At 38.7% G+C, this 20,981-nt stretch overlaps 1 protein-coding gene across 1 annotated transcript in view; it reads left to right on the top strand.

The window, feature by feature from the left end:
- Positions 1 to 712: 712 nt before the first annotated feature.
- Positions 713 to 20,981, top strand: part of ATP8B1 (ATPase phospholipid transporting 8B1) — an 84,904-nt gene continuing 64,635 nt past the window's right edge. Inside the window, exon 1 of the mRNA XM_015813799.1 lies at positions 713 to 815. The gene's annotated coding sequence lies outside the window, so the exon portion shown is untranslated. The remainder of the gene's footprint in view (positions 816 to 20,981) is intronic.

The raw sequence follows: 20,981 nt of genomic DNA on the forward strand, positions 1-20,981 counted from the left end.
AATAATAATAATAATAATAATAATAATAATAATAATAATAATAATAATAATAATAATAATAATAATAATAATAATAATAATAATAATAATTTCGCTACAGGCGCGGGAGAAATAATAATACACACCTGGGATTCCCCTTAGCGGCCCCAAACAGATTTCCCCACCAATACCCCCAACGCGCAAGCGCGCTCCTGAGAGTCCACCGGCTCGTCAGGTGCGGGCGCGCGCCTGTGGTGCTTTTTTTTCGCACCTGTTCCTGCGCCCCCGGCGCGCGCGCCTCCCGCGGCCGCTCTCCTCTCTCTCTCTCTCTCTCTCTCTCTCTCTCGGGGCGAGGCGAGGCGCGGCGAGGCGAGGCGAGGCAGGGGGCGGCGCACCCCGCTTACCTGAGCGAGTCACGTGGGCGCTTCCTGGCCAAGGGGGTGGGCTTTTGCTTGTCAGAGGTGTCGGGGAGGGACGTCGAGGGAGGGGTGGGTGTGTGTGTGTGTGTGCGCGCGCGCTGGCTCCTTCCTCTTCTCCCGGAGTGTCCAAACTGGACCCGTCTCCGCTCGCTTCGCCTCTTCTCGCCTCCTGGGTTCTCCCGGCGGAGAAGGAAAACGTCTTCCGCGAGGAGACGAGAGGGAAAAGAAAGGAGGAGGAGGAGGAGGAGGAGAGGAAACTTGGAAAACTTGTTCGTCAACTCCGACGGCTGTGCAGCCGCTTGTGGCCGGGGAGAGAGAGAGAGCGAGGGAGCGCACGAGCGCGCGCGCGAGAGAGAGCATGAAAGCCAACTGAGCGACGGCCGCAGAAGGGGGGTTCCGCTTGGAGGCGCCGGGAGGGTAAGCGTAGGGACGGCGAGGGGTGGGGGGGAAGGAGGGATGCCGCGGATCCGGGAGGGAACCCCTGGAAAGCTTTCTCGGGCTTTGTTCTCACCTGACAGTCCGCTACCCGGCAGCCGCGCTCCGTTTCTCCAGATGGACCTGTCGACAGAGTGGACTACAAGTCCCATCTTCCCCGCTGCCCTCAGTGTGACTAGAGGCTATTAGGGAAGCCTTTGGCAGGCGCCAGGTTGGCGAGGGAGCTGGACAGCAAGAGGGGTGTCAGATGCGGACTTGAGGGGGTTGCTGAGTGTCTCCCCCCCCTACTCCCTTCTCCCCAGATCTTTGGTATGGATAATGTTTTTCTCATGTGTTTGCGCTTGTTGGCATGGATTTGTGCAGGCAAAATTGTGCTGGCCATTGAACTTGTGCTAGACAACTTGTAGTTTGGCCTTGAACTAGTAACTTTGTGCGAAGTGCAGATAAGTGTGCATGTGCGAGAGGAATAAACCAAATTACATTCTGGCTCTGATTTACTCACCCTCCCTTTTAATATTTAATCTAGTGATCAACTTGTTTTCTCCAAACTGTGCCACTGGTAAATATCAAATACACACACACACACACACACACACACCATCTATAATTTCTCAGATGAATCTTCTCCGTCTTCAGGCTTGAAGATTCCTCTGGCTGCTGTTTCCTTATTCCTGTCATTACGTGGATTGACAGCTCATAGGCTGAGCTAGTCCCGCTAGTGCCTGATGCAAATGGATTCTTGATAACGAAGAATATATCTGTGCTTCTGAATAAGATCCATATTGGTATTTGCTAAAGGACACTTGAGAACCACCCCAGTTAAAGATGAGGCAGAAACTGTTATTGCAGTTAGGAAACTGTCCTTTGTCCTTTTAAAAACAAAAGGCAGAAAAAGAAAAAAAAATTGTCAAATAGTTGAAGGCATAAATAATTTTGGGACAGAATATCTTGGAAGGATTTTGACTTGTCACATCAGTTGATCTGTGCTTGAATGTGTGTCCAGTAAAACAATCTATATAGTCAAGTATCTTGTGTTTCTCCAATGCTGAAAGAAATTGGGAATGAGCAAAAATGTTTTCCCTTCTTTCTAATCCACCAGTTCAACAAAGATCTGAGTTTCTTGAGGAACTCATCTAAAATCATAATTTTCATGTCCTTCATTTCTTTTTAGTGAGCAAAACTTTATTTTTATTATCTCAACTTATATGGTCACTCATCTTAAATTCATTACATTGGGAGGCTAACACAGTTTTAAACAGCATAAAAATCCATAAGACAATAAAAACTACAATACACATATAATCTACTGCCAAGGTAAAAAGCAGAAGCACCTTTAAGAAATCAAATATAATCATTCACCTGGATCTCCAGGTCCAGTTGGAAAATTAACTCGTTAAAGGCCTTGCAAAAGGCTGAAGGGGTTGGGAACAATCCAGCCTCTGCCGGTTTGGGGGATTTATTTAGCATATGGCATATCATGCATAAACTAACATATACTAACATTTCACCTAGATTAATAAAACACAATAAAACATAAATGTTAAAAAGATGTATGTTCAAATGCCATTGTCTAGGCCAGGGGTAGGCAACCTTGGCTCTTTTATGACTCGTGGACTTCAACTCCCAGAATTCCTGAGCCAGCTATGGTATGCTGGCTCAGGAATTCTGGGAGTTGAAGTCCACGAGTCATAAAAGAGCCAAGGTTGCCTACCCCTGGTCTAGGCCATCTAACCACTGAAGCACAAAAACTAGTTGGTATAATTTATGGCTACAGTGGACTGTGGGGATCCCAGTCAGATGAATATAATAGTAGGATTTAGTTAACAGTGGATTAGCATATTGGGCAATTTACATGCTTGCTTTTCATTTTGGGGAGAAATCCCCTGCAGTCGGTATAGCAAGAGTTGGTTCTCTCCAACAACTATCTGACTCTTTGCCTACTCAAATCTTCATTTTGAATGAAGACGTTACTTGGATGAGTAACGAAACATCTCAGTTTTAATAAACTTTGGTCCGGTTGCCATGATTTAACCCTTTTAAGATATTGAAGTGCAGCATTGTTTATATTAAAAAAAATCAGATATTGGACCAGTATATGCCTTCAGCTTACAATTGGTCACAATGGGATCTACAGTTTGACACCACAGTCATACCGAGGGAAGGATTCTTTGCCCCATTTATTCAGAGTCCTGGCAGAGGCTGTGTGATGTGCAAATCCTATTGAGGATTGTCTATTGCTGATGTGGTTATTTTCTGTGGGTCATTTATGTCTTCCTATGTTTGGGCTTTCAGTGAGGATTTTGGCTTTCCATTGGGAATGTTAAAGTTGTTGGGCAGATGTTGAGCAAGTGATTTTGGGGATATTCCAAGGAGATTTATTATTATTCAGTTGAATTAAGAGCACAGATACATTTTTGCCCATTGCTTTTGCATTTTTCACATTTAGATTGCGTCCACAGGACACAGTAGAGTTGCTTAGTTTGAGGTTCACTCATTATACTATTTGAAACTAGTTGATGTGGCTAGTTTATGGCTCACTGGGCTGTGGGGATCCAGTCAGATGAATGTAAAAGTAGGATTTATCTAACAGTGGGTTAGCATATTTGGCAAACAAATCTTTGCTTTTAATAGTTTGTATTAAAAGAGTTCATGTATATAATATGAAATACATTGAAAGAAAAAATATAGCAAATGTGGAAAAGAAAAAAGGAAGAGACAAAGAAAAAAGAAAAGAAAAGAAAAGATGAAAAAAGATATAAACAATTGGCTTTCGGTCTTTCTCTTGGCAGTTACACATATGATTCCAGAAAGAAATAGTTGGTTATTAGTATGACAAATTTGAATTTTATGATTTTTCAAGATATTTATTTATCTGCTGCACATCTCATTTTGAAGTGACTTTAAAGTTAAGACATGGAACAAAATTAAGATGGGAGAAATTAAAATTGTCACTGTTGGGGAAAATTTCTGTGATAAAATGGTGCTTTTGTTTCAGACAATACCTTTTTTGACAATTGAACCATTCAAGCAAGGGCAAACACAATCTTAATAACGCAGGACACTTAGAAATTGCAAGGATGCACAACGCCCTGATCCTGGGACCCAATGTAAAGTATTCTCTCATCTTCCACCATCACCCCCATCCTTTCGTTTAATGAATTCATGCATAGACTGAGGTTTTTGTTATTGCTGGTTTTATTAACTTAGCTTTTTCTATTTTTATTATGTTCAGTGTACTTAAAAAAACTTTGTGAGTAGAAGTCATCAAAGAATAGCATTAGAAACTTTCTGAGTAGCATATCTTTAAAAATCATTTTTACCTTATTGCTGTATTCTAAAAAGTAAAATCCACATTCAAAACCATTTAGCTATAATATTAAATGTTATTCAAATTCAGTTGTTTTGCAATTGCCATGTACAACATTTGCACAATCGATAGACTTGAATGAGCCTTAGGTTTTCAGAAGTACTCCCTCCCATGGTGGCAATTTCATGGGGAAAACAAAAACATAGAATCATTAAGGCTGGAAGGGACCTCAGAGATCTTCTAGTCCAACCCCCTGGTCAAGGCATGAGCCTTATACCATCCCAGTCAAATGGATGTCCAGTCTACTTTTGAAAACCTCCATTGACCCATAACTCCAGGAGGCAATTGATTAATTGTTCTCATGTCAGAAAATTTCTTCTTCCTTCTAGGTTTGATTTCTCTTTAATCAACTTCCCCCACCCTCAGGTGCTGTGGAGAATAAGTAAATCCTTTGTGACAGCCCCTCAAGCATTGGAAGACCGTTATCATGTCTCCGTAATCCTTTTCTTTAATAAGCTAGCTAGACATACCTAGCTCCTTCAACCATTCATCATATAATTTAGCCTCTAGATCCTTTGCTGGCTAATTAAATTTTGCAAGGTGAGGAAGATTGGGTGGAGTTGCTGAAACCTTGAACAGGAGCTCTTGACACTGCAAATTTTTTGCTGCAGGGCTATTCTTGAATGTGGGGTGTGTGTATTCTTACTTTGCATTCACCCACGTTGTACAGTTATTTGTGAATAGGCACAATTAAACAGAGTGATTACCTTCATTCCAAAACATCATATGATTTGTTCCGTTTGCATACATTTAGCTATCATGTGTGGCTTTGTATTGTAAGAACAAAGCCAAAGATGCCTTATTCAATAAACAGAGGTTTCTTCATGGATGAATAATGGGAATTTAAGCTTTTATTACAGAATTAAAATAGCTGTTCAGGAAGATTGGTGTAGAAATCCTTTCTTGGTGTATGTTGCTTAGCTCAAGAGATCTCTGTTGGTGATTCACCGGAGCAGGAATTTCAGCAAGTTCCAACCAAACCCGAAAAGTGAGGTTGGTCTGGAGATACCACTGTTTAATTCAGAATTCAGCGTGACCTTCTTCAAATATGTACATTATTTACCCAGAGTTTCAGAGTTTTCCATGTTAGACATGGCAAGTAAATATAATTGTTTTCAGACGTGAAGGGAAGTTATTTTCCATTAAACAACAATTAGAAGTTGTCTGTGTTGGTGAAATTGTGACTTTTACCTCTGTCCCTGACTATTACTATTGGTCCCTTGGCATTAAAACAATGCAAATTTATTTTATTTTTTGTCTAGGAAAAAGTACATAGTAAACTTGTTGGGGCTGGCACAGTTCATGTTTTGTTTCCGTAAGTAAGTACAGCTTGTAGCAGTGGTTTTTTTTTTAAAGCATCCAGGCTAATTAACTTTAATTAAAGACTATATTGGATAACAAATTAGATCAAAGTTTAACCACATCATGTCAAATTTTAGCACGCTAGAGTTGAACTGAATTGAGGAACATTTTCTAAAATTATGGGATGCTTTAGAGCACGGGTGTCAAACTTGCCGCATCACGTGACGTGTCGCGACGTATCGTGACTTTTTTCACATTGTCGGAACTGGTGTAGGTGCGGCCTCCGCATGATGCAACCGGGCTGCGGGCTGGCAGTTTGACACCCCAGCTTTAGAGCCAGGGTGATTTCTTGGCAGCAATATAGGAGTGGTTTGTCATTACCTTTAAGGGTTTCCTCCCCTTTTCTTGAGATTTCCTAGTACTCTCCTATCCCAATATATTAACTAGCTCTGACTCTGCTTAGTGTTTTTCAAAATTAATCAGGTTCTTCTCCATCTTTGGATAATATTTCTGCTAGAAGGTTTACAGTGGTCATAAGAACATCAAAGACTATGAAGAATTTACTGTCTCTGAATAGCAACAAAATAGAAGAAACTACAGTAATGGAAGTATGATATGAATGTTTTCCCCACATTTAAGCACTTTATGTATATTCAGTCAGTGAAAGCAACTGAAATCACAAATCTGTACACCTTTAAGTGTTTTGAATTACACATGCATGTAATAAACACGCAAAGGATTGAATTGGAAATCGGATCTCCTAAGCAAACTACAATATACGAGAATTGTCGCACTACATTCAGTTTATTTTGAATGTAGAATTGTGTTTGAACAGAAATCTGAGAAGTTTTGCCAAACAATGGAAGCCAAGCTACAGTTCTTTTAAGTGACTCAAGACAATAAAGTCGATTTTCTACCATAGAGAGAATTTTATTTTTGCAAAATAAACTGTTGCAAACAGTATTGGGATTGCATAGTGATCTCTAGAAACAAGCCCCAACCCTAGTTAGTATATTGAAGATCAGCCGTGGCATGTTGCAGAGCAGCTACGTTCACACATCACCATAATCTTAATATATGTGAGCTCTTAGTTAAACTATGGCTACAAGGAACTATATTTAGACCAAATTAATTCATTAGCCATGATTAGAACCTTGTAGCAAATTTTAGATGTCCTGATAGTGAAAGGTAAAATTATAGCAGTTAGATGGAAGAAAAGGAGACGAATGTAACATTATAGTTCAATTTTATTCAGGATATGTTTTAAAAAAGGAAAAAACTCTCTAGATTTGCAGTAGCAAATTTTCCACATGAGAGCAGTAATTACTAATTAGTCATAGTTTATGCAATTCTTAAACAATGAATGAGGCCACATTCATGGACCCGTAACACCAGTCACTGAAGAAAATGACACTTCTCATGTGCTGAAACATATGACACAAAGATATAGAAGCAAGGTAAGTGAGGAATGACTGATTCATGATTTGTTTTACTCTGATGCCTTAAGAGCAAGGTTATAATGGGAAGAAGATCCGGTAGAGTGAATGTGTACAATAAGTCACCTTTATTATAAGATCCATATACAAAATTTCAGCCAAGTAGAATCTATCCAATAAAACTGATAATCAAAACAGGTTTAATCTTTTTTACTGGATCAAGGAGATTTCTGAAGTTGTGATTGTGAAATTTTCAAATTCAAAATGATTGCTTCCAAGGCTTTATATTTCAACTTCTTCTGAAAATGTAGAAGTTGTATTTGTCTTCAGTTATTCGTATGTTTATGGGGTATCTTAGTAAAGGAAGTTTGTTATATTAATTTGTGTGTGTTGTTTGATTTTTCTCCAGAATTTAGCTATGTTCATCTTTAAAATAAACTAGAATAAGAACCTTGTGGCACTTTTAATGGCAAAACATTATAATCTCTAATCCATCGTTAGCAGTCTTTTCAATTCTATCCACAGAGATTTGTCATCTCTAGCCTAAGATGTATTACTTTGGAGTTAATATAAAGTTTTATAGATTTCAAAGAACTTAGTATGCACTGAAAGAAAATTTTACAACAGTCGTTCAAGCAGACCAATATGATAATCCTTGCAAATGGAAAATTTGACAAATTTTGACAAATCTTGACAAACTCATATCAGCCATTTTTAAGTATATTTAGCTCTTCATCATTCTGCATATTACATAGATTATATTGCTTGTTATTCTTTGGGTTCTGACAGTGATAACTAGAACTGATCATAGAGATCCAAAAATCTAAAAGAATCTAGTAGCACCTTTTCCAATTAACAAATTATAATAAACGACATCAGCTGTTGTGAGCTCACTTAGATGCATTGAATGACACGTGTGAAAGGTGCCACGGCTCATGAAAGTTTATACCTTTTAATAAAATGTATTAAAAAGTACTATCATACTTTTTATCATAAAAAGAACTATTAAAATCCTTTGGATTTTGTGTTACCTTAAACTAACATGGTTCTCCTTCTACATCAATCTCATAGAAATCTGGTAACTTTTAGAAGATTTAGTAGCTTGTTTGCACATTTAGTTTCCAATTATGTTATTTTTTAAATTTCTTAAATTGTTTTGTTCACTATTGTCACCTAGGCCATCTTCTACCAATACTGTCAATAGTATTAGGACCAATGGCCTAGTAGTGAAAACGCTCGCCTCCCACTTGGAAGGTTGAGAGTTCAATTCTAGGTAGCGGCAGATGTTTCTCTCTAAGGCAGTGGTTCTCAACCTTCCTAATGCCGTGACCCTTTAATACAGTTCCTCATGTTGTGGTGACCCCCAACCCTAAGGGCTCTCCAAGCGTGCACCGATGCCGCCAACTCACCCGCCGCGCCTGGGGCTCAGCGTGCCTCACCTGTCCTCGCCTCACTTCCAAAGGTCGCCGGCCTGCCCGGCTCTAGCTGGCCGGGGAGGGGGGCAGGAAGGCTGCTCCGCCGGCTCCGCCCAGCCTGGTTGGAGAAGCACCCAGGTGGGAAGAGGGAGAGAGAGAGAGAGAGAGAGAGAGAGAGAGAGAGACAAGAGGGCGACAGCGCCGGCAGAGCTTAGTTCAGTCCCCTTCGCGGAAAGGGCTGCAAAGCAGCACAGCCTCCCTTAGGAGATGCTCGACAGAAACGAATCCAGCGCTGCAACGGCCTCCAGCTCGAAGCCGTGTGGAGACGGACAGAGGAGCGGTGTCTCGGTTCCTAAGACCATTGGCAATATGTGTTTTCCGATGGTCTTAGGCGACCCCTGTGAAAGGGTCGTTCGACCCCCAAAGGGGTTGCGACCCACAGGTTGAGAACCACTGCTCTAAGGGCACAAAGAAAAAATATCTGCTGCAAACAGCATGTGGCCTCGGGAAGTAAATGCTCAGCTCCAACCAGTTGCCCTGACTCTATCTGAAATTACAGGGTCTTAAAAGGGGAGTTTTTAATTTTGGTCCAAAGCTTGTACTGTGCGGTGAATACGTAAATCAGCTCAGTCTCTTGTTCTTGCCAGCTCAACTGACTGATATAAAAAGACTAAAGACTAGCCTGTCCATAAGCAGGCTGACACTAAGGAAAACCTGATGTGATGGGAGAAGCAAAGAAAGGAAAGATTAAGTTTAAAATGGGCTGGATTTGATTAGGGGCTTCAAAGAAGTAAAATCCAGAATTTTTTCCCCAATAAATTCCACTGGAGAGGCAGATGGCAAAGATGTTGTCAGCTCTTCCATTCTAGGTTTCCCCCCTTCCTGGGTCTCCTGGTCATGTGATCCAAAGTGGTCCTGCTATTAAGAGATTGGAAAGAATTCCAGAAGTTGCTCTCTGCATATTTTCCCTACCTTGTTTAATCTGGGATTTCTGGTGCCGCCTGAGTTATTTGTGAGGCAGCAATAGACATGAATTTGAAAGCTGTATTACTAGGACTGCCTGTGTATTTAACTTAAAAATCCCCTACAGCCACCCTCAGTTTATCTTTTGGGATGACTTCTAAGTTAAATCCTTTTATTGTGGGTTTTAAAAAGCAGCAAAATAATTCTGATAATGCAACATGCACAGATGAAAGGGAATAATGTATTCACAATGATGCTTTGTTCTTAATTCAGACTTGTGTAGAGACTATCTGTAAAAAACCTCAAACCCTGAAATCTATAAAAATTGAGATGCATTAATTAAATTTTGCTTCTAAACCTTTGTTTCGGTGACATTGATAAGCATTATGCCATCAACCAGTTAATATGTTTCTTAATTCAAATTTATTGCATTAAGCAGATTTCTGCATTCTGTGGTATAATCTCATATTTTGGGATGCTAAAAATTAGGAGAGAGAATGTGGCTTCACAAGAAATCATATATAAAAACTGAAAATTCAGACTTGAGATCTCTCAAGATTTATTATTTTGATTTATTTGGGCGTACTGGGAATGTAATGTAGATACGTTGTAAGCACTTTAGTGCTTTGGTAGTGTATTGCCAAATTTTGTAGGTTAGCCATAATTTGCACAACTGCAGTTTGCTGAATTGAAACATTTGATTGACTGATCCAAATTCAAATAAATCACATTCTGATGTGATGATGAACTTAGCACATGATTTTGCCATCACATCCAACCACATTCTTCAACTGAAATTTTTAGTTGCATATTATATTACTACTCTTGAGTAATACTCTTAGCAAAGTTGTTAAAGGCCTTTTTTGTTTATTTTATTTTTGTGCATAAAACAGATTCTTGCTATATTATATAATGCAATAAATCATCTTATAATGATGCTCTCTTCAGATGGTCACAAATGTTCTCCAAAAGAGACGGAATGTGAAGACATGTGAAGACATGCTAAGTTTTTCATTATATTTAAACAGAAAAGCTTTTAAATGTTACTTGTGTATCCCTACACACCTATTTTCATTATCCTTTATTTACCAGCACCATAGCATTTTAGACTATATCTGATTTCACATTAAAATGATATAATATATATTATTATCAGCTCAGTCCTATTCGTACCATCTAAGAAATGTTTTTGGGTGACCCTTTTTTGTAAATGATTTATTGGCGTTCAGTTTCCTAATAGTATTCAGTTCTTTAGAGTTTTTTAAATACAATGTAATGTGAATTTAGTTTGGATCTGGTATTTATGAGAATAAATTTGAATTATTTTGAATAGACCTTGGCCAGGAGTTTATTTATATCCATTATGGAGCTTAGAAGACTTTGGGTGGATATCAAAAGTTCATGCTTATTCATACATTTTACTTATTTCAAAAATAAAGTATTCCTCCAACGCAATGGTAAAGTTTGTTAAGAGACATTGCCAAGAAACATCAGATTGAACCACTAATGTTTGCAAAAATAATAGACTATGAAGAGATAAAATAAAAAAATCCATGAATATCTGTATTCACACATATATTTTTAAAAACATTGTTTAATCAAACCATAATACTTAGATTCATGTACCATGGTGACACATAAATAACTATTTACAAACTGCAATGGTTTGTATAACATGCTGAGTGAAAAACAAGCACTATAGCATGTGTAACACACTAAATCACAAATTAGTTAATTATACTTTAGCCTAGCATTGAGAGAATGCAGTGTTGGCTAATATGTTGTGCGAATCCAGATAGTCGTATCAATTGTATAAGCTATCATTAAGGTAGATAGAAACACAGTTTCGCCAGGTTTGGTAAAGTTTGACAGTACCGTCAATGACTTTTCCTGACACATGATTTTTCTGACACACATGTGAGATTATTTTCTGCTGGTTCAGCCTTGAATAATTTATAGCATAGTGTACTTTTATTCAGCTCAAAGTCTGTCCTGAAAGTGACATTATGTTTAAAAGTATTTTCTACTTGATTATAAAATATTTGCATGAGTTTTCTGTATATAAGCTTAAAGACATTTGTTCGTTTATTGGCCTTCTGCAGTGTTTACAAATCAAAAATCTTACACCTCGCTTTTCCAAACTGATTTGCCATGGTTTACTCATGGAAAGTTTGTACCTGCCCAGATATGAAAAAAGACGCAAAAACATTTTGTACCGGAAGAGATTTTGTTAATTACACTGATTTCATTTTGCTCTAGGGGAAAAAAATCCTCTCTTTACCATGAAGTATTTTTAGGAACATTCAGCTGAGTTAGGCATACTTAACCACCTGTATGAGAAATCTAAACTATGAGCCATTTCACATTTCAGATTGGTTTTGCTTAGCTGATTGACAAAATTTGGATAAGGGCCAGATAGTAGTTAAGATGAAACACTTAGAACAGATAGACAAAGTTTGGGAAAATTTTTACACACATGGCTTGCCTTGACTTTCTTAGCATAGCCGTGGCCCAGCATGTCATCTGAACCTAAGGAAGGAGTGCACTGCAAGAAATGGATTAAAATGGGTGGTTATTTTCCCCTGTAGCATCATTTCTGTGTTTCTAATTTTGTTTTTACCTTACGCCAGTGGTCTCCAACCTTTCCAGCTTGCCGGCCCAGCCTGGGGCGAATGGGAGGGTGTGTGGGTGGCAGGTGAACGTGCACGCGCCCTCCACACAATGAAGCTTTGCACAGGAGCAGAGGGTGCTTGTGCTCACACATGAATCTCTATTTCCGCAAGTGGAGCTTCGTGAACAAGCACCCTTCGCTAGCGCAAGTGGAATTTTGTGCGCAAGTGCCTACCGCTTGCAGAAGTGGAGCACTTGCCCATTTCTCCCATGGCCCACTAGTGCAGTGGTCCCCAACTTTTCCAGCTTGGTGTATGTGTGTGTGTGAGTGGCAGGCAAACGTGCATGTGTGCCATCCACTCATCGCAAATACAGCTTTGCGCATGAGCAGACAGTGCTTGTGCTCGCGCGTGAAGCTCCACTTGCGCAAATGGAGCTTTGAGTGCAAGTGCAAGCATCCTCTGCTTGTGTGAGTGGAGCTTCAGGCACATTTGTGTGTTGCCCACCTCTCACACGAATGGAGCTCCACCCATGCATGCTTGCCCATTTCTCCTATGGCCCAGTTTTGAACAGGTTGTGGTCCACTAATGGGGACCTCTGCACTAGTGGGCCGAGGCCTGGGAGTTGGGGACCCCTGCCTTAGGCCATAATGTGATGAACCAAATTTGATTTTATCCAAATTATATAATTTTAAAATATATTCCCCCTTCTGTTTGCCAGTTTTTTTAAAAAGAGCTAGCTCAGTATATTAGGAAACTACACACATGCACCCGTGCAAACACACATACACATGTACAGATAGTCCTCGACCCTGGATCCAAAATTTCTGTTGCTAAGCAAGACACATGTTAAGTGAATTTTGCCCCTTTTTATGACCTTTCTTGCCATACTTGTTAAGTGAATCACTGCAGTTGTTAAATTAGTAACACAGTTGTTAAGTGAGTCTGGCTTTCCCATTAACTTTGCTTGTCAGGTCACAAAAGGGGATCACCTGACCCCAGGACACTGCAACAGTCATAAATACAAGCCAGTTGCCAAGCTTCAGACTTTCGATCACATTACCGCGGGGATGCTGCAAGTGTCATAAGTGTGAAAAACAGTCCTAAGTTGCTTTTTTCAGTGCTGTTGTAAGTTTGAATGGTCACTAAATGACATGTTGTAAGTTGAGGGTTGCCTGTATCCCTTTCAGATTTGCAACAAAAAAAAATCCCCAAGCCTTGTTGTACCTCTTCTACTTCTCAAATGGCATTCTATATTTATTATATGAAGATGTAACTTTTTGTCTTATTATTTTCAAAAAGTCTATATCTACCTTGCTTTCCCTTCCCTTTTCATATTACCTCTGATCAGAGTGAAGTCAAAGCTATATCTGTTTAGTATCTTTCTAATTTTAAATGCTTCATAATAAGTAGACTGTAAAATCCCCCTCTTTTATTCTTTAAGAATTTACAAGGTTGGCAAATCTGGATCCATGGCTCGACTACATTCCAGCCATAAAGGAGATAGTTTCATTAACTGCACCATCAAAAATTTTTAACTATTTTTTTTTGATGCTATAGTCCAGTGGTGGCGAACCTATGGCACGGGTGCCAGAGGTGGCACGCAGAGCCCTCTCTGTGGGCACACGCGCCGTCACCCCAGTCCTAGGCCTTCAGCTGGGTTTTATAAAACCTTTTTGCTTTAGGCCTCTGCTGCCATGTGCAAAAAAAAAAAAGGTTCAATCAGTCAATTTCAACTTCTCGCAGGGAAAAAGAAGATCTTGCAAAGTTGGAATTGATTGATTGAACTTTTTAGTCCCACCCAGTCTGCTGTTACCACCACAGCCATGCCTAGCCAATGGGCCACACCCAGCCAATGGGCCACACCCAGCCAATGGCCCACACCCACCCGGCACTCGGCGATGCATAAGTGGGTTTGGGATTGCAGTTTGGGCACTCAGTCTCTAAAAGGTTCGCCATCACTGCTATAGTAAGTCCCCCCCCCCCCAGAAGGCCTGATAGGTGCTATTAGAACTGTATCCCTTGTTGTTTTAGTGACTAGAAAACTTATTATCATTAGGATTTAGGAGGCTTCAGGTTATTATTTTTTTCTCTTTTACTTTTATATTCGAATAAGCTGGTCAGAACCCTGCCGGAGTGACATTTAAGTTTGCGTTAATAAAATAAATGCATAAACCTGATGAATGATAATGCTACTGCGTTGACTTTCTGTGTGTTGCATGATGTGAGCACAACCTTAAAAGGATAACAGAGTACCTGTACTTCTGACACTTGTGAAGGAGAGGAAAATTTGCTAGGCGTAACTTAATCAAACAAGTCTGAGAAAAGACATAGCTGAGAGTGGTTTTTCTCCAGCGGTCACAAGTTAAGAGCCCTGCCCTCATTTGGCTGTGTTCACCTTGAAAGAGGGAAGGACAAAAGTAGAAAGAAATGGTACACATTTAATGGAAAGTCCCATGTTGCAGGGTCTGTAGTATTAAAGATCTGTAAATATTTATGACTGCTCTAAATGTATTATCAGTAAGGGTTGATGTTGCTTCTTTGAATGTGTATACTTGCATTCATTCTTCCTGGCACTTGGCTGTGCCTGAATTTCTGAACTTGCATCATCGCTTCTTCTGAATGCAGCCCATGGAGATTCTCAGTCATCCAGGTCATGGTTGTCCCAAAGGGGCTTTTTCAAAAGGCAACTTTGTTTTTCCTTGAGGATGTTCCGTTTCTCATCCAGGAAGCTTCATTGGTTCTTCAGAGAAGCGAAACGTCTTCAAGGAAAAACAAAAGGAAGTTCAGTTGCCTTTTGAAAAAGCCACTTTGGGACAGTCTATGGAATAATAATAATAATAATAATAATAATAATAATAATAATAATAATAATAATAATAATAATAATAATAATAATAATAATAATAATAATAATAATAATAATAATAATAATAATAAAGTTGGAAGGGACCTTAGAGGTCATCGAGTCCAACCCCCTGCTCAGGCAGGAACCCAACACCATTTCAGACAAATGGCTGTCCAGTTTCTTCTTAAAAACTTCCAGTGTTGGAGCATTCACCGCTTCTGGAGTCAGGTTGTTCCATTGGTTAATTGTTCTCACTGTCAGGAAGTTTGTCCTTAGTTCTAAGTTGCTTCTCTCATTGATCAGTTTCCATCTGTTGCTTCTGGTCCTGCCTTCAGGTGCCTTGGAAAATAGCTTGACTCCCTCTTCTTTGTGGCAGCCCCTGAGATATTGGAACACTGCTATCATGTCCCCCCTTGTCTTCTCTTCGTTAAACTAGACATACCCAATTCCAGCAACCATTCCTTATATGTTTTAGCCTCCAGTCCCCTAATCATCTTTGTTGCTCTTCTCTGTATCTCGTCCAGGTCATGATTTCCCAAAGGTGCTTTTTCAGGAGGTAACTGGAGTTTCTTGTTTTTCTTTGAAGATGTTTCGCTTCTCATCCAAGAAGCTTCTTCAGCTCTGACTGGATGGTGGGAAATGGAAGGATTTATAGTCCTTTGAGACAGTCTGAATGTAGTGTTTTCAAAGGGCATGCATGGATTTGAAACATCTACTTCCTTCTCATTCATTCCCAGATGTTCTGAATTTCAGGTGTAAGGGACAGTTTGCAACAATTTAATATACAGGACATAAATGTACATTCAGTTCTAAGTGCTCAAGCCCTATATGTCAAATAACCTGGCTTTTACCCAAAAGCAAGCACATCTTTTTCCACGTGATACTCATGACAGTTCAAATTGCTCAGATTCTTTTTTAAAAAACAAATGTTCATTCTGTAGCAGTGAACGGCATTCACATTTTCTAGACACCTGTGACACATTTCAAATAATGAGCTACACTCTGCTTTTATTTAGCCTCCTCCCCCATAAATGTATCTGTCCAGCGAATCCTTTGAAGCAAAATACGATTGTTGAACATTATATAATAGAAGATGTATTCTTAATGTTTTGAAAAAAGTGTGCAGTATAATTATAGGGACATAAATGGAATGTTTTTATTACACAGAAGGGAGGAATTTTGCACAAGAGATAACTGCTGTTGGACAGTACAGCAAGTTTTGTCTGCTGTTCTGTTAGACCAGTGGCTTTTATAGCTTGCCATAAATTTTTTGAATTCAACATAGCCTTTTGAAAAGTTTCTGTCATGGAGGGTATACAGTATTTGCATTGATTGCCCTATATTTTTTGTCCCATTTCCTTGTCTTCTCTGGCCAAATCTCCCTCACCCCCATCCTCACCCCACTATCTTTCAGAACACTTTAGTGACTTAAATAATAATAATAATAATAATAATAATAATAATAATAATAATAATAATAATAATAATAATAATAATAATAATAATAATAAAGTTGGAAGGGACCTTGGAGGTCATCGAGTCCAACCCCCTGCTCAGGCAGGAAACCCTATACCATTTCAGACAAATGGCTGTCCAGTCTCTTTTTAAAAACTTCCAGTGTTGGAGCATTCAAGCTTCTGGAGGCAGGTTGTTCCACTGGTTAATTATTTTAACTGTCAAGAAGTTTTTCCTTAGTCCTAGGTTGCTTCTCTCCTTGATTAGTTTCCATCTGTTGCTTCTTGTCCTGCCTTCAGGCGCCTTGGAAAATAGCTTGACTCTCTCTTCTCTGTGGCAGCCCCTGAGATATTGGAACACTGCTTTCATGTCCCCCCTCAATCTGTTGCATCTTTTCTGTCTAAGGAATTTTATTAAAAGTCATATACTTTCATGAGCTAGAGTTCATTTCACCAGATGCATAGACTGGATAAACTGATGTGGATTTGAATTGGGATAAGGTGAAGGAAAGGAAAGCAGGTTAGATATGCAGATGTGAAACAGATTACAAGTACTTTATCAGTTAACAATTGTAATGTGTTAAAAACCCATTGCTACAAGTTAACAATTGTAATGTGTTAAAAACCCATTGCTACAAATTAACAATTGTAATGTGTCAAAAACCTATTCTGTTTGTTGAGATCTCTTGATGTATGTGAGTTTTTTTCACTCAGTCATGCTATTAAAGTTTCATTTTTACCAAAATGGTCAACTTGAAATCTGCAATAGAGTAGCCAGGGAGATTGAAATGTTATAATGCTACTTTGCCCCTGTTTTGAGGCCTATTGTAAAATATGTGCTCATTAATTCTTTTGTGCAAAGTTTGTCCCATTTATCTTATTGAAAATCCAGAATGACATTGCTGGCAAATGATGGCATTCATCACATTGGAAGAAGAACATGTGAAGGGACCTCAAATTTTCTCCTCGCTTCCTCAACGTCTCAATTTAAATCCTACATCAGTTTAGTATCTCATAAACTTTCATGGATGTTTATGTGGTATAAATAGTCCTCAACTTACAACTTACAACTTACAGTTCAATTAGTGACCATTTAAAATTACAACAGCACTGAAAAAAGTGACTTATGAACATTTTTCACACTTGTAACCATTGCAGCATCCCCATGGTCACATGATCAAAATTCAGATGCTTGGCAACTGACTCATAGTTATGACGGTTGCAGTGTCCTGAGGTCACATCCTTTTGCAACCATCTGACAAGCAAAGTCAATGGGGAAGCTAGATTCATTTAACAACCATGTTACTAACTTAACAACTGCAGTGATTCACTTAACATCTGTGGCAAGAAAGGTCGTAAAATGGGACAAAATTCACTTAACAAATGTTTCAGTTAGCACCAGAAATGTTGGGCTCAATTGTGGTCATACGTTGAGGACTACCTGTACTAAATATACTCTTGTTTAGGGTGTCCCAAGATTCTTGGTTAGTTCGGTTAAATTATGGGTCCCTTGCTCACTCTTGCTCTATATCAGGGGTCTTCAAACTTGACCCTTTTATGGCTGTGGACTTCAACTCCCAGAATTCCTCAGCCAGCTATAGCTATAGCTGGCTGAGGAATTCTGGGAGTTGAAGTCCACAAGCCATAAAAGGGCCAAGTTTGAAGACCCCTACTCTATATCTACATTGTTAGAAGTAATTGCAGAATTCTAATAATGATGTATACAGAAGTCTATGTGGAAATGCCAGCATTCCAGTTGTAAGGAACATAAAAGGAGTAAAGCATAATAGAAAAAAACCTATTGGAAACATTGGAAAGCTAGCAGTATAGATGTAAGGTTCAGATTCCATGGCCTGTTAGAAATTGCACAGCATCTTGAAATTGTTGAAGCTGTTATGGTTGTGGTTTGCTTTTATTCTATGCTGAAGTTCTTTATGCTGTATTTGGATATTATTTTTCTTATCTATTGGTGTGAACTTAGAATTGGTGGTGAAGAAATTAAAGGAGCAGATACTGTAATTTTGTTTCCTTGGGCAGAAGAATAAAAGACAAAAAGCATGTTAAAAAGTAATAAAGAGATTAATCCTAGGGTGGAAGAAAATTACCAGTTTACAAAATAAACATAAAAGAAAATGGATACTCCTAAGGCAATACAGAAGCATTGATCTTTCCAGCAGTTATACTAATATACAGCTGTGGCAGTTGAATTACTAAAAGAGTACCAGAAAAAATAAGGAGCCTTTACTGTTACAGATTTGCAGATGATCTCTGAAAGTTCCATGGAATCAAGAATAAACACTTAACTATTCTCTTGTGGTGATGATATAGATTATTGCATGGCAGATGATTGGGCTTCCTTGTGCAGTTGTTAGCTGTCCACTGTGAGACTGATGGCTGGCCTAAATGAGCCAGGAGTCCAGTCCAGCAGGGCAGATTTTATATTCTCAGTAAATCTGTACAGTGATTAAGATTCAAAGAAGTTATTTAAAGAACATAAAGTCCATTGACAACTCTTCAAAGAAACTATGATTCTTCTTGGGGTCATGCACCATTTCTAGAAAAGATGCTTTTGATTTAACAAGATAATAAAAGGAGCTAAAGGCGCCCTCAGGTACCTTCCGAATCACCTTTTTTCTTTGACTCTAAATTGCTGTATAAATGTACTGATCAGGAAGAAGAAATATGTTCTGCATGTGCCTGCAAACAGCTAAATAACTAAAAGAATGATTATGCCCTTTAATACTGAGGGAGGTGGGGGAAGACAATGGATAAATTAGATAGGTGGGATCAAAGAGATTTCTAGAATATCACTAAAAGAGCTACAAGTTAACAGTAGAAAGAGATCAATATGCACATGTCTGTGTAGTTATCATAAATCCAACATTGGCATTTATGTGTTCTTTCATTTTATAATAAGATTGCATTTATTAATAGCTTATTTATGTAACAGAATTTAGCAGAATGAGTCCCACCATAATAATTCAGATATTCTCTGAAATGAAACTGAATATACTGGCTGTTGGATATCTAGCAATTTGGTTGGAGTTAAATTGGCTAAACTACCATCTTGGAAGGTTGACTGTGAATATATTTGGTGCCCCTGTAGAGAAAGATCTTGGTTCTCAGCAAACAGTTATCTAAAATACTAGATGACTTGGTCCATGTTTTAAAAATCATTATGTCAGGAGTTGTTTTAAAATCACAGAGACATTACTGCCTGTGATTTATAGGACACCGAACAGAATGAGTTGTTGTCACTTAACTTCCCATACTCATGCTAGTTAGTACCAGAACAATAATAACACAAGATTTATGTGTCTCTGACACATGAGTCTGAAGGCTTGTTCTTCTTACTACCTGGCACGTGGTGGATATTAGAAAAAGACAAGTAGTGTGTAATAATTGGCAGCATTGTTTTAGTTGGTGGCTGGGCAGCTGCCCGGCCCTACGTTCTTCACGGAGGTAAGCTTAATAGCTAAACTTTGATTATTTGGGCATCCAACGGTGGAGATTTCATTTTTCTGGATTGTGGCTTCAGAAACAGCATGAGATTCGACTAATGGTACAGGTATGGGATTTGATGTTGATTTTCATCTATAATGCTTTGGTTTAAGCTGCTACATTTCAAATTCTTGCAAACATAATGGAAGGACAGGTCCTAACTTATTTTAAATAAATAAATGTTATATTAGTATGTAGAAGAACATTTAATATAGTAAAGAAAAATAGGAGGATTAAACAAGTTTGAACTGGTTGCCTTCTCTTTTCTGTCTGTGTCTTTGTCAAGTTTTATATTCTGACTGAATAGAATCAGAATCTAAAATCAACATTCCTTGTTGCCAAACGTAGTCAGAAGGTACCAAGTTTCTATATGAAAGCCTAAATAAATAGCTATAAATTTAACTGACAGGATGTATGTTTGCCAAAGTTAAATTAGGTGTGCCTTGTTTCTAGACAGAGTGAATATTATCACGTATGTACTTGGCAGAAGCTCGTATTGCTTTGCTATTCAAGTTGCCTTGTTGAAGAGGTTGTCATTTTTAAATATTTTTGAGATGCTGCTGGGAGTGCCCATAACATAAAAGTAGATGTTATATAGCATAATCTCAAAACTGAAAATATTTAATCCACTTAACAGTAATAGAGAATAGTGTGATTCTTTAATCCCGTCATTCAACAAACCTCTTGGCCTCATCTTCTTGCTCTCTGGCCAAATATTTTTACAAGCAGTCAGCACCACTAAACTAACCTGAAAAAGTGTTTGTATGTCTTTTAAATAGTCACAGACTAGATTTTCAAGCTTTCTGCAGTCCTGGGCATGTGACCTCTCCATCTGAAGGCACAGTATGAAGAATCAAGAATGAGGAGTTTAGAATATTTTAAAAACACTTTTTCCCCCTTCATTTTTGAGTACTGTATACCCAAACTGTTGTACACTCGTATAGTTGTGTTATCTTAGAGCATTTCTGATAAGGAGTCCAGTCTGACAAACGATCGTAATGAATCTCTTTTTGATCTATTGATGTGAATGTTATGCATTCCCACTTTTTTTGTTGTTGTTGTTTGGAGAAAAGCCATGATAACTATAGCTGAAGTTATTCCTTCATACTTGGGCAGTGTTTTCAGCAATTAAGACAAATAATCCAAAGCACCCTGTTTCTGCACTTCTCTGTTTTCCCCTTATTATATGGCATGCCAACTTAGAAAGAAGTTGAAATGCAGCTTTGGATTGCCAGGTGCACTCATGTGTTGTA

Source organism: Protobothrops mucrosquamatus, unplaced genomic scaffold, assembly GCF_001527695.2.
Source record: "Protobothrops mucrosquamatus isolate PMUCROS unplaced genomic scaffold, P.Mucros_1.0 scaffold_74, whole genome shotgun sequence".
Lineage (NCBI taxonomy): Eukaryota > Metazoa > Chordata > Lepidosauria > Squamata > Viperidae > Protobothrops > Protobothrops mucrosquamatus.